Source organism: Ranitomeya imitator, chromosome 2 (assembly GCF_032444005.1).
Source record: "Ranitomeya imitator isolate aRanImi1 chromosome 2, aRanImi1.pri, whole genome shotgun sequence".
In the NCBI taxonomy this organism is placed as follows: Eukaryota; Metazoa; Chordata; class Amphibia; order Anura; family Dendrobatidae; genus Ranitomeya; species Ranitomeya imitator.
Window position 1 is genome coordinate 212,976,289 of NC_091283.1, and position 16,591 is coordinate 212,992,879.

General features: G+C 50.0%; 1 protein-coding gene across 1 annotated transcript in view; it reads right to left on the bottom strand.

Moving 5' to 3' along the window:
• Positions 1-16,591, bottom strand: part of ASTN2 (astrotactin 2) — a 1,089,443-nt gene that overhangs the window by 723,381 nt on the left and 349,471 nt on the right. The gene's annotated exons all lie outside the window — the stretch shown is intronic.

The window sequence follows — 16,591 nt, forward strand, 5'->3', positions numbered from 1 at the left end:
TAGATCGCCCCTCAGTCGTCTTTTTTCTAGACTAAATAATCCTAATTTCGCTAATCTATCTGGGTATTGTAGTTCTCCCATCCCCTTTATTAATTTTGTTGCCCTCCTTTGTACTCTCTCTAGTTCCATTATATCCTTCCTGAGCACCGGTGCCCAAAACTGGACACAGTACTCCATGTGCGGTCTAACTAGGGATTTGTACAGAGGCAGTATAATGCTCTCATCATGTGTATCCAGACCTCTTTTAATGCACCCCATGATCCTGTTTGCCTTGGCAGCTGCTGCCTGGCACTGGCTGCTCCAGGTAAGTTTATCATTAACTAGGATCCCCAAGTCCTTCTCCCTGTCAGATTTACCCAGTGGTTTCCCGTTCAGTGTGTAATGGTGATATTGATTCCCTCTTCCCATGTGTATAACCTTACATTTATCATTGTTAAACCTCATCTGCCACCTTTCAGCCCAAGTTTCCAACTTATCCAGATCCATCTGTAGCAGAATACTATCTTCTCTTGTATTAACTGCTTTACATAGTTTTGTATCATCTGCAAATATCGATATTTTACTGTGTAAACCTTCTACCAGATCATTAATGAATATGTTGAAGAGAACAGGTCCCAATACTGACCCCTGCGGTACCCCACTGGTCACAGCGACCCAGTTAGAGACTATACCATTTATAACCACCCTCTGCTTTCTATCACTAAGCCAGTTACTAACCCATTTACACACATTTTCCCCCAGACCAAGCATTCTCATTTTGTGTACCAACCTCTTGTGCGGCACGGTATCAAACGCTTTGGAAAAATCGAGATATACCACGTCCAATGACTCACCGTGGTCCAGTCTATAGCTTACCTCTTCATAAAAACTGATTAGATTGGTTTGACAGGAGCGATTTCTCATAAACCCATGCTGATATGGAGTTAAACAGTTATTCTCATTGAGATAATCCAGAATAACATCCCTCAGAAACCCTTCAAATATTTTACCAACAATAGAGGTTAGACTTACTGGCCTATAATTTCCAGGTTCACTTTTAGAGCCCTTTTTGAATATTGGCACCACATTTGCTATGCGCCAGTCCTGCGGAACAGACCCTGTCGCTATAGAGTCACTAAAAATAAGAAATAATGGTTTATCTATTACATTACTTAGTTCTCTTAGTACTCGTGGGTGTATGCCATCCGGACCCGGAGATTTATCTATTTTAATCTTATTTAGCCGGTTTCGCACCTCTTCTTGGGTTAGATTGGTGACCCTTAATATAGGGTTTTCATTGTTTCTTGGGATTTCACCTAGCATTTCATTTTCCACCGTGAATACCGTGGAGAAGAAGGTGTTTAATATGTTAGCTTTTTCCTCGTCATCTACAACCATTCTTTCCTCACTATTTTTTAAGGGGCCTACATTTTCAGTTTTTATTCTTTTACTATTGATATAGTTGAAGAACAGTTTGGGATTAGTTTTACTCTCCTTAGCAATGTGCTTCTCTGTTTCCTTTTTGGCAGCTTTAATTAGTTTTTTAGATAAAGTATTTTTCTCCCTATAGTTTTTTAGAGCTTCAATGGTGCCATCCTGCTTTAGTAGTGCAAATGCTTTCTTTTTACTGTTAATTGCCTGTCTTACTTCTTTGTTTAGCCACATTGGGTTTTTCCTATTTCTAGTCCTTTTATTCCCACAAGGTATAAACTGCTTACACTGCCTATTTAGGATGTTCTTAAACATTTCCCATTTATTATCTGTATTCTTATTTCTGAGGATATTGTCCCAGTCTACCAGATTAAGGGCATCTCTAAGCTGTTCAAACTTTGCCTTCCTAAAGTTCAATGTTTTTGTGACTCCCTGACAAGTCCCCCTAGTGAAAGACATGTGAAACTGCACAATATTGTGGTCGCTATTTCCTAAATGCCCAACCACCTGCAGATTTGTTATTCTGTCAGGTCTATTAGATAGTATTAGGTCTAAAAGTGCTGCTCCTCTGGTTGGATTCTGCACCAATTGTGAAAGATAATTTTTCTTGGTTATTAGCAGAAACCTGTTGCCTTTATGGGTTTCACAGGTTTCTGTTTCCCAGTTAATATCCGGGTAGTTAAAGTCCCCCATAACCAGGACCTCATTATGGGTTGCAGCTTCATCTATCTGCTTTAGAAGTAGACTTTCCTTGAACAATTGCAAATGCTATTTGCTGCAGCTTTTTAGAGAAGGAACTGTAGGGCCCTTTTTCAGATATGGTTTGTAAACTAAACATCCCCAGGTTGGCCTTGGCATTTCATTTTTAAGCAGTTTTTCAGTTTTTTTTCCTTTTACTCAGCATACATTGGCCAGATGTTTACCTTTAGTAGTTAATAGTAATATATGAAGTTCTCGAAGGGGTTGTTCACTACTTGGATTTTGATGGACTATCTTTTGGACAGGTCATCTATATTAGTTTGGTTGGGGGCAGTCAGATGTAAATAGTATATGACACCTGAACAGAATGGGTCCATATACTGTGCAGTGGCTGACCTCTGGTACCCCACCTCAGCTCTAATATGCTTCAGTACAGATGATCGGTTGGGATGCCAGGTGTCGGACCTCCATTAACCTGACATTTCTGGAATTAAGTTATGAATATCTAAGCTTTGGACAACCTCTTTAACACATATTGCATTTGGTTTGTGGCATTCCTTTGGAAATTTTCATTTTTCAAAACCATCGCAGTATTGAAATGTCGAATAAAAACGCAATTGGTATAAAAATGACCAGATAAATGCAAACCACAGTGAAATGTGTGAATGCAATATAGGGCCTTCAATTGTGTAGGTAATCTAGGGTCTTTTCATTAAAATGAAAGGCAAAGAAGCGAGCTATATATGTATCTTAAACATTTTTTTGTCTATCCAGATCTAATGGATCATCCTTCCTTGACAAAGCCAGAGTTGCATTGTAGTGGACTGTTTCTTCATTTAGACTGCTTTCCTCCTTGATTTTTCCACTTCACAACTACAGCACACACTCGACCAGGATGATTTTAGCATTCCGTAAACTACATAAAATAAATATTTAGTAAGATGATATCTTATGATAGTGCTGCGACCCTTACCCTATCTTGCTCCTGTTTCTCTATGGTGGTTGTTTTGACTGCACAAAATATATCCAGAAGTCGTAAACAACAGAAAAGTAGTGAAAAACACATCAAACAAATGCAAGTTATTGGACATCATGTGGATTCAAGGGATGAGCTTCAAGGGAAGAGCATAAATCTTCATCTAAAGGGGTTGTCCACATTCAGCTAAATTTAACCCATTTGTTAAAACAAAACAAAACAAGAAAAAACAAATTGAGCTTTTCTCACACTTCCTTGGGTCCAGACTCAGCCTTTATTCAATGAGTGCAGCGCTGACTTACCCTCGATAGCGCTGTAGCCAATCACTAAACTCGGAAGTTGTTTGGGTTTTTTTTATACACTGAGGCTATGGGCTATAGTTAGTTAAGATAGGACAACATCTTTAAAACTAAATGTTTTTCTTTACTTATCCCAAAACATTACATTGAGATTGGACATATTGATCACCAAGTATGTTATTAAAAGGCTTTGGTGCCACAGACAACATGGCTTTCTGTTAGAACCTTATGAATTTTAACACCAAAACTTATTCCTCCGTTTGTCATTGGCTGGCAAAGGTCTCCCACAATTCCAGGATAACATGCAACTTGGAACTCAAAATAGATGTAAGGGTATATGGCAAGATGACTCTTTGATATTGACCGATTTACTCAACATTAGTGTCCGATACCGCAAGTATCGGGTATCGGCCGATACTTGCGGTATCGGAATTCCGATACCGAGTTCCGATATTTACCGCCTATCGGATACCGGAATCGGAAGTGCCCAGGCCCCAGAATTCAAACTGCACGAATTCAGCCAATGAGGAATGATTGCAAGTGTGGGCACATCCTGTTCAGTATGGTGGGCATGTAACTACTGGCAAGGCTGTGATTGGCTGCTGAAATGATGTCATGATGCACTATAAAAAAACGCTGCCGCCATTTTGCGCTCACTCTGCTGTGATTTCAGTTAGGGACAGGACGCTGTGTTCTAACTGAGGGCCAGTTGAGATAGCGAATTGCTTCATTGCGCTTTTCCCAGGCGAATTTAGCAAACGCTGTGTGTTCACCTTGCTCTTGCCTTGCAGCGCTGTTTTAACAGCGTTCTGCAAGGTCTCTCTGTGTGTGTGTGTGTGTGTGCAGCTCACTCTGTAATCTGTGTGCAGCCATAGCCGGTTGTATTCAGCTCAGGGGGAATTCACACTGCCTCATACTGTTCTATCCATTGTCCTTTTTTGCTAATAGTGCAGCCTTCTGCAGATTTTTTTAAAAATTTCCTATTAGTGGCTTTCCACCTGTATCCAGCTACATTGTGGAAAAACACTACATAGGATAACATAGAGGAGGGTTTTTGGGTCTTGCAGCGTCGTTTACGGCTGTCTGCATGGTCTCGGTGTGAGTGCAGCTCGCCCTGTAGTCTGTGTGCAGCCACAGCCGGTTGTATTCAGCTCAGGGTGCGTCACTGGCTCATACCGTAAAATGCATTGTCCTTTTTTGCTAATAGTGCAGCCTGCTGCACATTTTTTCAAAAATTTCCTATTAGTGGCTTTCCACCCGTATCCAGCTACATTGTGGAAAAACACTACATAGGATAAGATAGAGGAGGTTTTTTGGGCCTTGCAGCGCCGTTTACGGCTGTCTGCACGGTCTCCGTGTGAGTGCAGCTCGCCCTGTAGTCTGTGTGCAGCCACAGCCGGTTGTATTCAGCTCAGGGTGCGTTACTGACTTATACCGTAAAATACATTGTCCTTTTTTGCTAATATAGTGCATCCTGGTGCACATTTTTTCAAAAATTTCCTGTTAGTGGCTTTCCACCCGTATCCAGCAAAATAGTGGAAAAACACTATATAGGATAACATAGAGGAGGGTTTTTGGGCCTTGCAGCGCCGTTTACGGCTGTCTGCACGGTCTCCGTGTGAGTGAAACTCGCTCTGTAGTCAGATCTGCCCCCCCCAAAAAAAATTAAAGTTCACCAAACACAATACTTCACAGTTGTGTAGGCCACATTAGCTCATAATAAAGTCTAGTCCACACTTTAGAAAATTAGTGTTTCTTATACCTGTTAGGAGGAGCTGTTCAGGAATAAGCACACTAAGCCTTTAGTACTTTTCTGCTTATCTTTATCTGTCAACCAAGATGAAGAGGGCAGGGAGTAAAGCACGTGGGCGTGGGCGTGGAGCAGGGAGATGACGTGGTGATTCTGTGCCTGCTGCGGGCACCGGTGACTCATCATCACCCAGTTTCAGCAGGGAACAGTCCTTCATGCGCAGCTTTGTAGGAGAGCGCCGTACACCGCTGCTGCGTGAAGATCAAATTGAAGCCGTTGTCGGATGGATGGCAGCTAACACATCAACTTCAATTAGTGTCACATCCTCTCAGGCACCGAGCACTGGAGAGCAGCCATCTGTCTCTTCACCACCTGCCAAATTGGCCAGGCAGTCAGAGAGCTCAGGACAGGAGCCGTCTCTACTTCTGTTCTCTGAATCTCTTGGCTTGGAAACAGGGGGCCAGCCAAGCAGCATTGGAGAAATGGAAGAAGAGGCAGTGTGCAGTGATGCCCAACAGCTTTGTCTCTCTGACTCTGAAGAGGCGGGTGGGCCAGTGCCTCCGGTCACCACAGCGCAGTACGCATCTGATGATGAAACTCAGGTGCCGCTTTCTGATGCGTACTGTGCTGCCAAGACTACCCAGGAGGAGCAGTTGGTGGCAGAGGGTAGTGTAGATGATGAGGTCCTTGACCCATCGTGGCGTGAGGAACAGGAAGGTGGTGGGAGCAGCTCTGAGGAAGAGATTCCCCGAACGGGCCAAAGAGGGAGAGGGAGGGGGAAGACTGCGGAGCCTGTAGCCTCCACTTTGGCACCCGTTAGGAGCTTGTCTCTTCCAAAAGCCAAAAAGGCGCTCCCAAGACTTGCAGTGCCTTGTCCTTTTTTTGCACAGTTGCAGATGACATTTGCTTTGTCAAATGCAAACTGTGTCATCAGAAAATCAAACGAGGTAGAAATGTCAGCAACCTCAATACCACAAATATGTGGAAACATGTGCGGAACAGGCACGCGGTGGAGTTACAAAAACACTGAAAACCTAGGCCAACCAACAGCGGCAGCTACCACGTCTTCAGCTCGTGTTGCCTCTTCCTCCAGCTCACACACAGCTGGTTCGGCTTCCTCCCAGGATCGCCATGGAAGAACCTCTGGCACTGTTGTCCAGAGACCCACTGTAATTCCACCCACAGCACCACGTTCCCAGTCATCCTCACACTCCCAGCCCAGTCTACAGCCATCGGTAGTACAGGCATGGGAGAAAAGGCGGCCATTCTCGGCAAACCACCCCCGAGCACAGGCTCTGAATGCAGGCATTGCCAAACTTCTGTCACTGAAAATGCTCTCATTCAGGCTGGTGGAGACTGACAGCTTCCGTGACTTGATGGCATTGGCAGTCCCACAGTACAATGTCCCCAGCCGCTTTTATTTCAGCAGGCAAGCCGTCCCTGCCCTGCACAAGCATGTGGAGGGACACATAAAACACGCGCTACTGAACACCGTCAGTAGCAAGGTCCACCTCACCACCGATGCGTGGACCAGTCAACATGGACAGGGGCGATACCTTTCCCTTACTGCCCATTGGGTTAATGTTGTTGAGCCGGGTACAGATCATGCGAGTGGCGCAGGACGTGTCCTGCCCACTCCAAGGATTGCAGGAATCCAGTCTGTACGCATTGACTCCTCCTCATACACAAGTTCCTCAGAATCATCGCTGCAGGAGCCGTCACAGTCCACCTCCACATGGACCCGTGAACGTTTCCCTGTTACGACCGACATGAGCACAGCCGTGGCCAAACGTCAACAGGCCGTCTTGAAATTAGTTTCTTTGGGGAATCGAAGCCACACAGTGCAGGAGCTCAGGAATGCCATCAAGCAGGAGAGCGATGTGTGGTTTGTGCCAGCGGATCTCCAGCCAGGCATGGTAGTGTGTGACAACAGCCGAAATCTGGTGGCAGCTTTGGCCCTTGGCAACCTCACTCGCATCCCATGTCTGGCACATGTGGTCAATTTGGTTGTGCAGAGTTTTCTGAGGGACTATTCGGATCTTGATGCACTGCTGCACAAGGTCCGCCTAGAGTGTGCTCACTTGCGGCGTTCCAGCATGGCAAGATCGCGCATTGCAGGTCTGCAGCGCCGATTCCGCCTTCCGGAACACCGCCTCATATGTGACCTACCAACCAGGTGGAATTCCACTTACATATGTTGGAGCGGTTGTGTGAGCAGCAGCAAGCAGTTATGGAGTACCAGCTGCATCAGGCGCAAAGAAGTCGCACTCCGCGCTGTTCAGACTTCACAACCACAGAGTGGGCCACTATGAAGGATATCTGCCAGGTTTTGTGTCCCTTCGATTATTCCACGCGGATGGCGAGTGCAGATGATGCACTAGTCAGCATTACTGTCCCCCTTATCTGCCTGCTTCAACAAATACTGGAAGCGCTAAGGGATGATGTTGTGGAAGAGGTGGAGGATGAGGAGTCACCACTTCCATCAGTTTCTGGACAGTCAGCGCCACGTGGTTCCTCACAAAGTCGTAGGCAGGGGACACTTTGTGAGGAGGATGAGGAGTCAATGGACGAGGAAGACGTCCGTCCAGAGGAGGGAGTTACACAATTGTCCAGTAGTCAGTGTGTACAGCGAGGGTGGGGTGATGAAGAGTGGGCAGAGATCACGTCTGAAGCAGGGGACAGCGTTTCTTGGCCAGTTGGCAGTCTGCAGCATACGGTTGATTTCATGCTGCAGTGCCTGAGAAATGACCGCCGCATCGCCCACATTCTCAACATGCCTGATTATTGGGTGTACACCCTCCTCGATCCTCGCTACCGGGACAACGTACAAAACCTCATCACACCGTTGACCCGGGAGCGTAAAATGCGGGAGTACCAAGACACACTGGTGAATTCCATCATCTTCTCCAGTCCAACTGAGAGGAGTGCTGCTAGTGCTTTACAAAGCAGCTCAGTGCGTCGAGGCAGTGGAGGAGGCTCTGCACAAAGAGGGAGCAGAAGCAGTGCCTCTGCCCAAGGCAAGACCAGTATGGCCCAACTGTGGCACAGTTTTGTGTGCCCGCCCCAAATGTCTACACCATCACCGGTGGCTCCAGTCAGCAGGAGGCAACGGTTCCGTCAGATGGTGACAGACTACATGGCTTGCCCTCTTACTGTACTCCCAGACGGCTCTGCTCCTTTCAAGTTTTGGGTCTCTAAGCTGGATACTTGGCCAGAGCTAAGCCAGTATGCATTGGAGGTGCTGGCTTGCCCTGCGGCTAGTGTCTTATCGGAACGCGTCTTTAGTGCCCCAGGTGGTGTACTAACAGACCGTTGCATGCGACTATCCTCCGATAACGTTGACCGGCTTACTTTTCTGAAAATGAACCAGGCCTGGAACTCGCAGGAATTTGCCACTCCTCTGCCTGATTAAATAATTGGGTGTCATCCAGGTCTACTGATGTGTTCATCTTTCTACCACCTGAACTGTAATTCCTGGGCTCCAACACCGCCAGTTGAGGCTCAGAAGTGCAGGCTGCACAGTCAAAACATACGACCCAGTGTTATTGGGTTTCAGTAACGTCAGCTGATCCCCAGCTGTGTAGCCGGCAATGTGTCCTGCGACCGCCACGCTGACACAAAAACTGAAATGTAAGGGAACCTGTCCCCCCCCCCCGGCGTTTGTTACTGAGAGAGCCACCTTGTGCAGCAGTAATGCTGCACAAGGAAAATGTAGCTCTTTTAGTTTAGCTCCTTGCACACGCAGAACTTAACACTTATAAAATGTGTCCACTGATACCGTTAAACCGTCCCAGAGGTGGGACTTTCCTTCGTAATGTGACGCAGCACAGACGTCATTCCTACCCCCTTGGTGCTGTGCGCCGCCTCCTCAGCATTGTTTTAAGCTGTCACGGAGCCTGCGCTGTTATGTTATCCCTTGGCCATGCACACTTAGCGCTGCCTGTCATCTGACATAATTTGGTGTCAGGCTGGCTGCGCCTGTGCGGCCGCGCTGCCCGAGATCCTGCCTCGCAGTGTCTTCTGATTTAATCACACTGCGGGCCTGGGATCCATGGGCATGCGCAGTGCATATCTTCACCTCAGGCTCTCGCTCATCTCCCTCCGCCTTCTTCAGACTGTGCGCCGTCAGCTGATCCCTAATAGCATGCCACGGCCGTGACGCCGTACAGTCTGAAGAAGCCAGAAGGAGGGGAGTGAGAGGCGAGGATATGCACTGCGCATGCCCATGGATCCTAGGCCCGCAGTGGGATTACATTAGATGACACTGCGAGGTGGGATCTCGGGCAGCGTGGACGCACAGGCACTGCCAACCTGACACCTAAATGATGTCAGAAGACGAGCAGCGCTATCTGTGCATGGCCAAGGAATAACATTACAGCGCAGGCTCCATGACAGCTTCAAACTACGCTGAGGAGGCGGCGCACGGCACCAAGGGGGTAGGAATGACAGCTGTGCTGCGTCCCATTACGAAGGAAATTCCCACCTCCGGGACGGTTTCACGGTATCAGGGGACACATTTTATTAGTGTTTAGTTCTCTGTTTGCAAGGAGCATAATTAAAAGAGCAACCTTTTCCTTTTGCATCCTTAGTGCTGCATAAGATGGCTCTTTCAGCTACAAACGCCTTGGGGGGGTTAAGGTTCCCTTTCAACTTGCTCCAATCAGGCTTCGGCCTACACACTGTTCTTCTGCTCCTCCTGCTGTCCATGGGCTCTAACACCGCCAGTTGGTGCCTGGAAGTGCTGTCCGCACAGTCAACAGTCGCTCCTCTGTTATTGGGGTTCAGTAACGTCAGCTGTTCCCCAGCTGTGTGTGCGGCAATACCTCCAATCTCCTCCTCCTGCTGTCCCTGGGCTCTAACACTGCCAGTTGGTGCCTGGAAGTGCTGTCCGCACAGTCAACAGTTGCTCCTCTGTTATTGGGGTTCAGTAACGTCAGCTGTTCTCCATCTGTGTGTGCGGCAATACCTCCAATCTGCTCCTCCTGCCGTCACTGGGCTCTAACACCGCCAGTTGGTGCCTGGAAGTGCTGGCTGCACAGTTAACACTTGCTGCCGTGTTCTTGGGTTTCAGTAACGTCAGCTGTTCCCCAGCTGTGTGTGTGGCAATACCTCCAATCTGCTCCTCCTGCTGTCCCTGGGCTCTAACACCGCCAGTTGGTGCCTGGAAGTGCTGTCCGCACAGTCAACAGTCGCTCCTCTGTTATTGGGGTTCAGTAACGTCAGCTGTTCCCCAGCTGTGTGTGCGGCAATACCTCCAATCTGCTCCTCCTGCCGTCCCTGGGCTCTAACACCACCATTTGGTGCCTGGAAGTGCTGTCCGCACAGTCAACAGTCGCTTCTCTGTTATTGGGGTTCAGTAACGTCAGCTGTTCCTCAGCTGTGTGTGCGGCAAAACCTCCAATCTGCTCCTCCTGCCGTCCCTGGGCTCTAACACCGCCAGTTGGTGCCTGGAAGTGCTGTCCCCACAGTCAACAGTCGCTCCTCAGTTATTGGGGTTCAGTAACGTCAGCTGTTCCCCAGCTGTGTGTGCGGCAGTACCTCCAATCTGCTCCTCCTGCTGTTCCTGGGCTCTAACACCACAAGTTGGTGCCTGGAAGTGCTGTCCGCACAGTCAACAGTCACTCCTCTGTTATTGGGGTTCAGTAACGTCAGCTGTTCCCCAGCTGTGTGTGCGGCAATACCTCCAATCTGCTCCTCCTGCTGTCCCTGGGCTCTAACACCGCCAGTTGGTGCCTGGAAGTGCTGGCTGTACAGTTAACACTTGCTGCCGTGTTCTTGGGTTTCAGTAACGTCAGCTGATTCTCAGCTGTGTATCCGGCAACGTGTCATGCGACCGCCACGCTGGCACACTAACAGACATTTGCATGCCTACAGTGCAGGCTTCGGCCTACACTCTGCTCCCCCTGCTGTCCCTGGGCTCCAACACTGCTGGTTGCTGCCCGGAAGTGCTGTTTGCACAGAGCCAAACACCTCGCCAAATGTGTTAGTGGGGTTCAGTCACGCCTGCTGCTCCCCTGCTGTGTATCCAGCAACGTGTCATGCGACCGCCACGCTGGCACAAACTTAAATTTAAGGGAACCTGTCCCCCCCAGGCGTTTTTTACTGAAAGAGCCACCTTGTGCAGCAGTAATGCTGCACAAGGAAAAGGTGCCTATTTTCGTTGTGCTCCTTGCACACGCTGAACCTAACACTTATGAAATGTGTCACCTCACACCGTTAAACCCTCCGGGAGGTGGGACTTTCCTTTGTTATGTGACGCAGCACAGCTGTCATTCCTACCCCCTTGGTTCCGTGTGCCGCCTCCTCAGCATTGTTTGATTCTGTCACGGATCCTGCGCTGTTATGTTATCCCTTGGCCATGCACAGTTTGCGCTGCCCGTCTTCTGACATCATTTGATGTTGGGCTGGCTGCGCCTGTGCGTTCACGCTGCCCGAGATCCCACCTCGCAGTGTCGCCTAATGTAATCCCACTGCGGGCCTGGGATCCATGGGCATGCGCAGTGCATATCCTCGCCTCTCACTCCCGTCCTTCCGGCCTCTTCAGACTGTGCGGCGTCAGCTGATCCCTAATAGCATGCCACGGCCGTGACGCCGCACAGTCTGAAGAAGCCGGAAGGAGGGGAGTGAGAGGCGAGGATATGCACTGCGCATGCCCATGGATCCCAGGCCCGCAGTGGGATTACATTAGACGACACTGCGAGGTGGGTTCTCAAGCAGCGTGGCACAGGCGCAGCCAGCCTGACACCAAATGATGTCAGAAGACGGGCAGCGCTAAGTGTGCATGGCCAAGGGATAACATTACAGCGCAGGCTCCGGGACAGATTCAAACAACGCTGAGGAAGCGTCGCACAGCACCAAGGGGGTAGGAATGACGGCTGTGCTGCGTCACATTACAAAGGAAAGTCCCACCTCCGGGATGGTTTTACAGTGTGAGGGGACACACTACATGAGTGTGTAGTTCAGCGTTTGCAAGGAGCATAATGAAAAGAGCCACCTTTTCCTTTGGCAGCATTAGTGCTGTACAAGATGGCTCTTTCAGCAACAAACGCCTGGGGGGGGGTTAAAGGTTCCCTTTCAAGTTGCTCCAGTGCAGGCTTCGGCCTACACTCTGCTCCTCCTGCAGACCCTGGGCTCTAACACTGCCAGTTGGTGCCCGGAAGTGCTGGCTGCACAGAGCAAAACACCCGCCAATGTGTCAGTGGGGTTCAGCAACGCCAGCTGTTCCCCTGCTGTGTAGCCGGCAAAGTGTCCTGCAAACGCCACGCAGACACAACAGACCTAAAACTGCCACCAGTGCAGGCTTCGGCCTACACTCTGCTCCTCTCCTCCTCCTGCTGACCCTGGGCTCTAATAACGCCAGTTTTTGCCCGGAAGTGCTAGCTGCACAGAGAAAAACACCCGCCAATGTGTCAGTGGGGTTCAGCAATGCCAGCTGTTCCCCTGCTGTGTAGCCGGCATCGTGTCCTGCAAAAGCCACGCAGACACCAGAACTGAAATTAAAGGGAACCTGTCCCCCCCCCAGGCGTTTGAATATATAACAGTCACCTTGTACAGCAGTAATGCTGCATTTGTACAAGGTGGCTCATTAAGTTATTCTCCTTGCACACGTCGAACTCAACACATCTAAAATGTGTCCCCGTCCCTGAGGTGTGACTTTCCTTTGTAATGACACGCAAAAAACCCCTTGGTAGCGCTGCCCGTCTTCTAACATCATTGTTTGACTGGCTGCGCCTGTGCGTCAGCCCTGCCCGACACAACGCCTCTCGTTGTCTTATTTATTTTGACTGCGAGGGTGTGATTGATGGGCATGAGCAGTGCATATCTTCGCCTGTCTTCTTTCATCTCCTTCCGCCTTCTTCAGACTGTGCGGCCTCATGGCCATGGCATGCGATAAGAGATCAGCGGAGGCCGCCCAGTCTGAAGCAGGTGTAAGGACATGAGTGAGAGGCGAACCTATTTACTGCGCAAGGCCATGAATCCCAGCCCCGCAGTGTGAATTAATGAAAAGACTCTGCGGGGCTGGGATTCATGGGCATCGCTAGCCGCACCGGCCGACATGAAATGAGGTCAGAAGACGGGCAGCGCTAACAGCGCACGGCCAAGGGATAACACAACAGCGCAGACTCCTGTACAGCAAATAACGACGTTCAGGAGGCTGCGCACAGCACCAAGGTGGGATTTTTGACAGCTGTGCTGCGTCTCATTAAGAAGGCAACTCACGCCTCCAAGACAGTTTGACTGTATTAGGAGCTAAATTTTATACGTGTTTCATTCAGCGTGTGCAATGAGCAAAATTTAAAGAGCAACCTTTTACTTGTGCAGCATTACTGCTGCACAAGGTGTGGCTCTTCTAGTTTGTAACACCTGAGGGGGGGTTAAAGGTTACCTTTGAAATTGGTTCAATTAGGCTTCGGCCTACACTCTGCTCCTCCTGCTGACCCTGGGCTCTAACACTGCCAGTTGGTGCCCGGAAGTGCTGGCTGCACAGAGCAAAACACCCGCCAATGTGTCAGTGGGGTTCAGCAACGCCAGCTGTTCCCCTGCTGTATAGCCGGCAACGTGTCCTGCAAACGCCTCGCAGACACAAAGCTGCCTCCAGTGCAGGCTTCAGCCTACACTATGCTCCCCCTGCTGACCCTTTGCTCCAACACCGCTAATTTGGGCTCTAGGAAGACAATCTTGAATAGGTCCACATCCTGGTTCCAGCACCGTCAGCTAGTTCTCGGCAGTGTCTTTGTCACGGGTACTCCCTCCTGCCCAGCCTGGTTCCAGCACCGTCAGCTGGTTCCGGGTAGTGTCACGGTCACTTACACGCCTATACGTTGTCCAGTCGTGTTGCGGTCGGGTTAGCCAACTCCATGGTGCCTCCAGTTTAGGAGCTTCCTATGTGGGCTGCGGGAACTGGCAAGCAAGGCTGGCTCTGTAGTGCCAGTAGGCCAAGCTCCCCCTGTTGGACTGTTGGTGTTCGGTAACTGCGGCAGCCTCGCGGCCTAGCTGTTCTCTCTTCTCCTGTGGACCTTCTGGTCCACATCCTGGTTCCAGCACCAGCAGCTGGTTCTCGGCAGAGCCTTTGGCTTAGGTGCCTCCTTCTGGGTATCTGAGTTCCGCCAACGTCAGGCGGTCCTTGGTAGTGCTTTTTAGCACGGGTACCTCCTGCTTAGTAACCGGGTTCCAGCACCGTCAGCTGGTCCTCGGCCATGCCATTGGCTCTTGCACACTTGGGCAACGCATCCGGGTTCCAGTACCGTCAGCTGGTTCTCGGCAGTGTCTTTGTCACGGGTACCCCCTCCTGCCCAGCCTGGTTCCAGCACCGTCAGCTGGTTCCGGGTAGTGTCAAGGTCACTAACACACCTATACGTTGTCCAGTCGTGTTGCGGTCGGGTTAGCCAACTCCATGGTGCCTCCAGTTTAGGAGCTTCCTATGTGGGCTGTGGGAACTGGCAAGCAAGGCTGGTTCTGTAGTGCCAGTAGGCCAAGCTCCCCCTGTTGGACTGTTGGTGTTCGGTAACTGTGGCAGCCTCGCGGCCTAGCTGTTCTCTCTTCTCCTGTGGACCTTCTGGTCCACATCCTGGTTCCAGCACCGTCAGCTGGTTCTGGGCAGAGCCTTTGGCTTAGGTGCCTCCTTCTGGGTATCCGAGTTCCGCCAACGTCAGGTGGTCCTTGGTAGTGCTTTTTAGCACAGGTACCTCCTGCTTAGTAACCGGGTTCCAGCACCGTCAGCTGGTCCTCGGTCGTGCCATTGGCTCTTGCACACTTGGGCAACGCATCCGGGTTCCAGTACCGTCAGCTGGTTCTCGGCAGTGTCTTTGTCACGGGTACTCCCTCCTGCCCAGCCTGGTTCCAGCACCGTCAGCTGTTTCCGGGTAGTGTCAGGGTCACTTACACGCCTATACGTTGTCCCGTCGGGTTGCGGTTGGGTTAGCCAACTCCATGGTGCCTCCAGTTTAGGAGCTTCCTATATGGGCTGCGGGAACTGGCGAGCAAGGCTGGTTCTGTAGTGCCAGTAGGCCAAGCTCCCCCTGTAGGACTGTTGGTGTTCGTAACTGCGGCAGCCTCGCAGCCTAGCTGTTCTCTCTTCTCCTGTGGACCTTCTGGTCCACATCCTGGTTCCAGCACCGTCAGCTGGTTCTGGGCAGAGCCTTTGGCTTAGGTGCCTCCTTCTGGGTATCCGAGTTCTGCCAACGTCAGGCGGTCCTTGGTAGTGCTTTTTAGCACTAAGAACCTCCTGCTTAGTAACCGGGTTCCAGTAACGTCAGCTGGTCCTCGGTAGTTCCATTGGCTCTTGGACCTTCGGCTACCCATCCGGGTTCCAGTACTGTCAGCTTGTTCTCGGCAGTGTCTTTTGCTCTTGTACCTCCTGCTCCCCATTCTTGTTCCAGTACCGTCAGCTGGTTCCGGGCAGAGCCTTTTGCTTAGGTGCCTCCTTCTGGGTATCCGAGTTCCACCAACGTCAGGTGGTCCTTGGTAGTGCTTTCAGGCATGGGTACCTCCTGCTTAGTAACCAGGTTCCAGTAACGTCAGCTGGTCCTCAGTAGTTCCATTGGCTCTTGGACCTTCGGCTACCCATCAGGGTTCCAGTACCGTCAGCTGGTTCTCGGCAGTGTCTTTTGCTCTTATACCTTCTGCTCCCCATCCTGGTTCCAGTACCGTCAGCTGGTTCCAGGCAGAGCTTTTGGCTTAGGTGCCTCCTTCTGGGTATCCGAGTTCCACCAATGTCAGGTGGTCCTTGGTAGTGCTTTCTGGCACGGGTACCTCCTGCTTAGTAACTGGGTTCCAGTAACGTCAGCTGGTCCTCGGTAGTTCCATTGGCTCTTGGACCTTCAGGGTGGCCATCCGAGTTCCAGTTCCATCAGCTGGTTCTCGGCATTTTCTCAGCCTTCTTGTACCTTCTGCTACATTTCCAAGTTCAAGACCCTAAAGACGACGACCCGGAAGACCACCCCCAAGATGACGACGACACCAGAGACGACAACCACCGAGATGACGACGACCCTGGAGAAGATGACCCTGAAGACCACCCCGATGACAACGACGATGACCCTGGAGACGACGACCCTGGAGACAATGACCCTGGAGACGACGACATGGAAGACCGAGAAGCAGAAGAACAAGAGGCTGTAGAACAAAGAGCAGAAGAACATTAAGCATAACACTTAATATCAGAGCAAAAGATATTATCTAAATTATAAGCAGAAGAAGACTAAGCAGTGTATGGGGGTGAGTCCGTTCCTCCTCGTGGTGCCCCTGGATAAAGCCTGATGCTGCAGGCCAAACTGAACACGGACAAATGTAACTCTTTTGTGACAGGCAGAACGGAAGGCGTAATCTTCAAACTTTTATAGATAACAACTACAGGAATGCCTGTCACAAATAAGAATATGATGAAGAAGTTGATTATGAAGAAGAATAATAGTTGAATAAAAAGAATATGAAGAATGTAACAATAAAAAAATAATA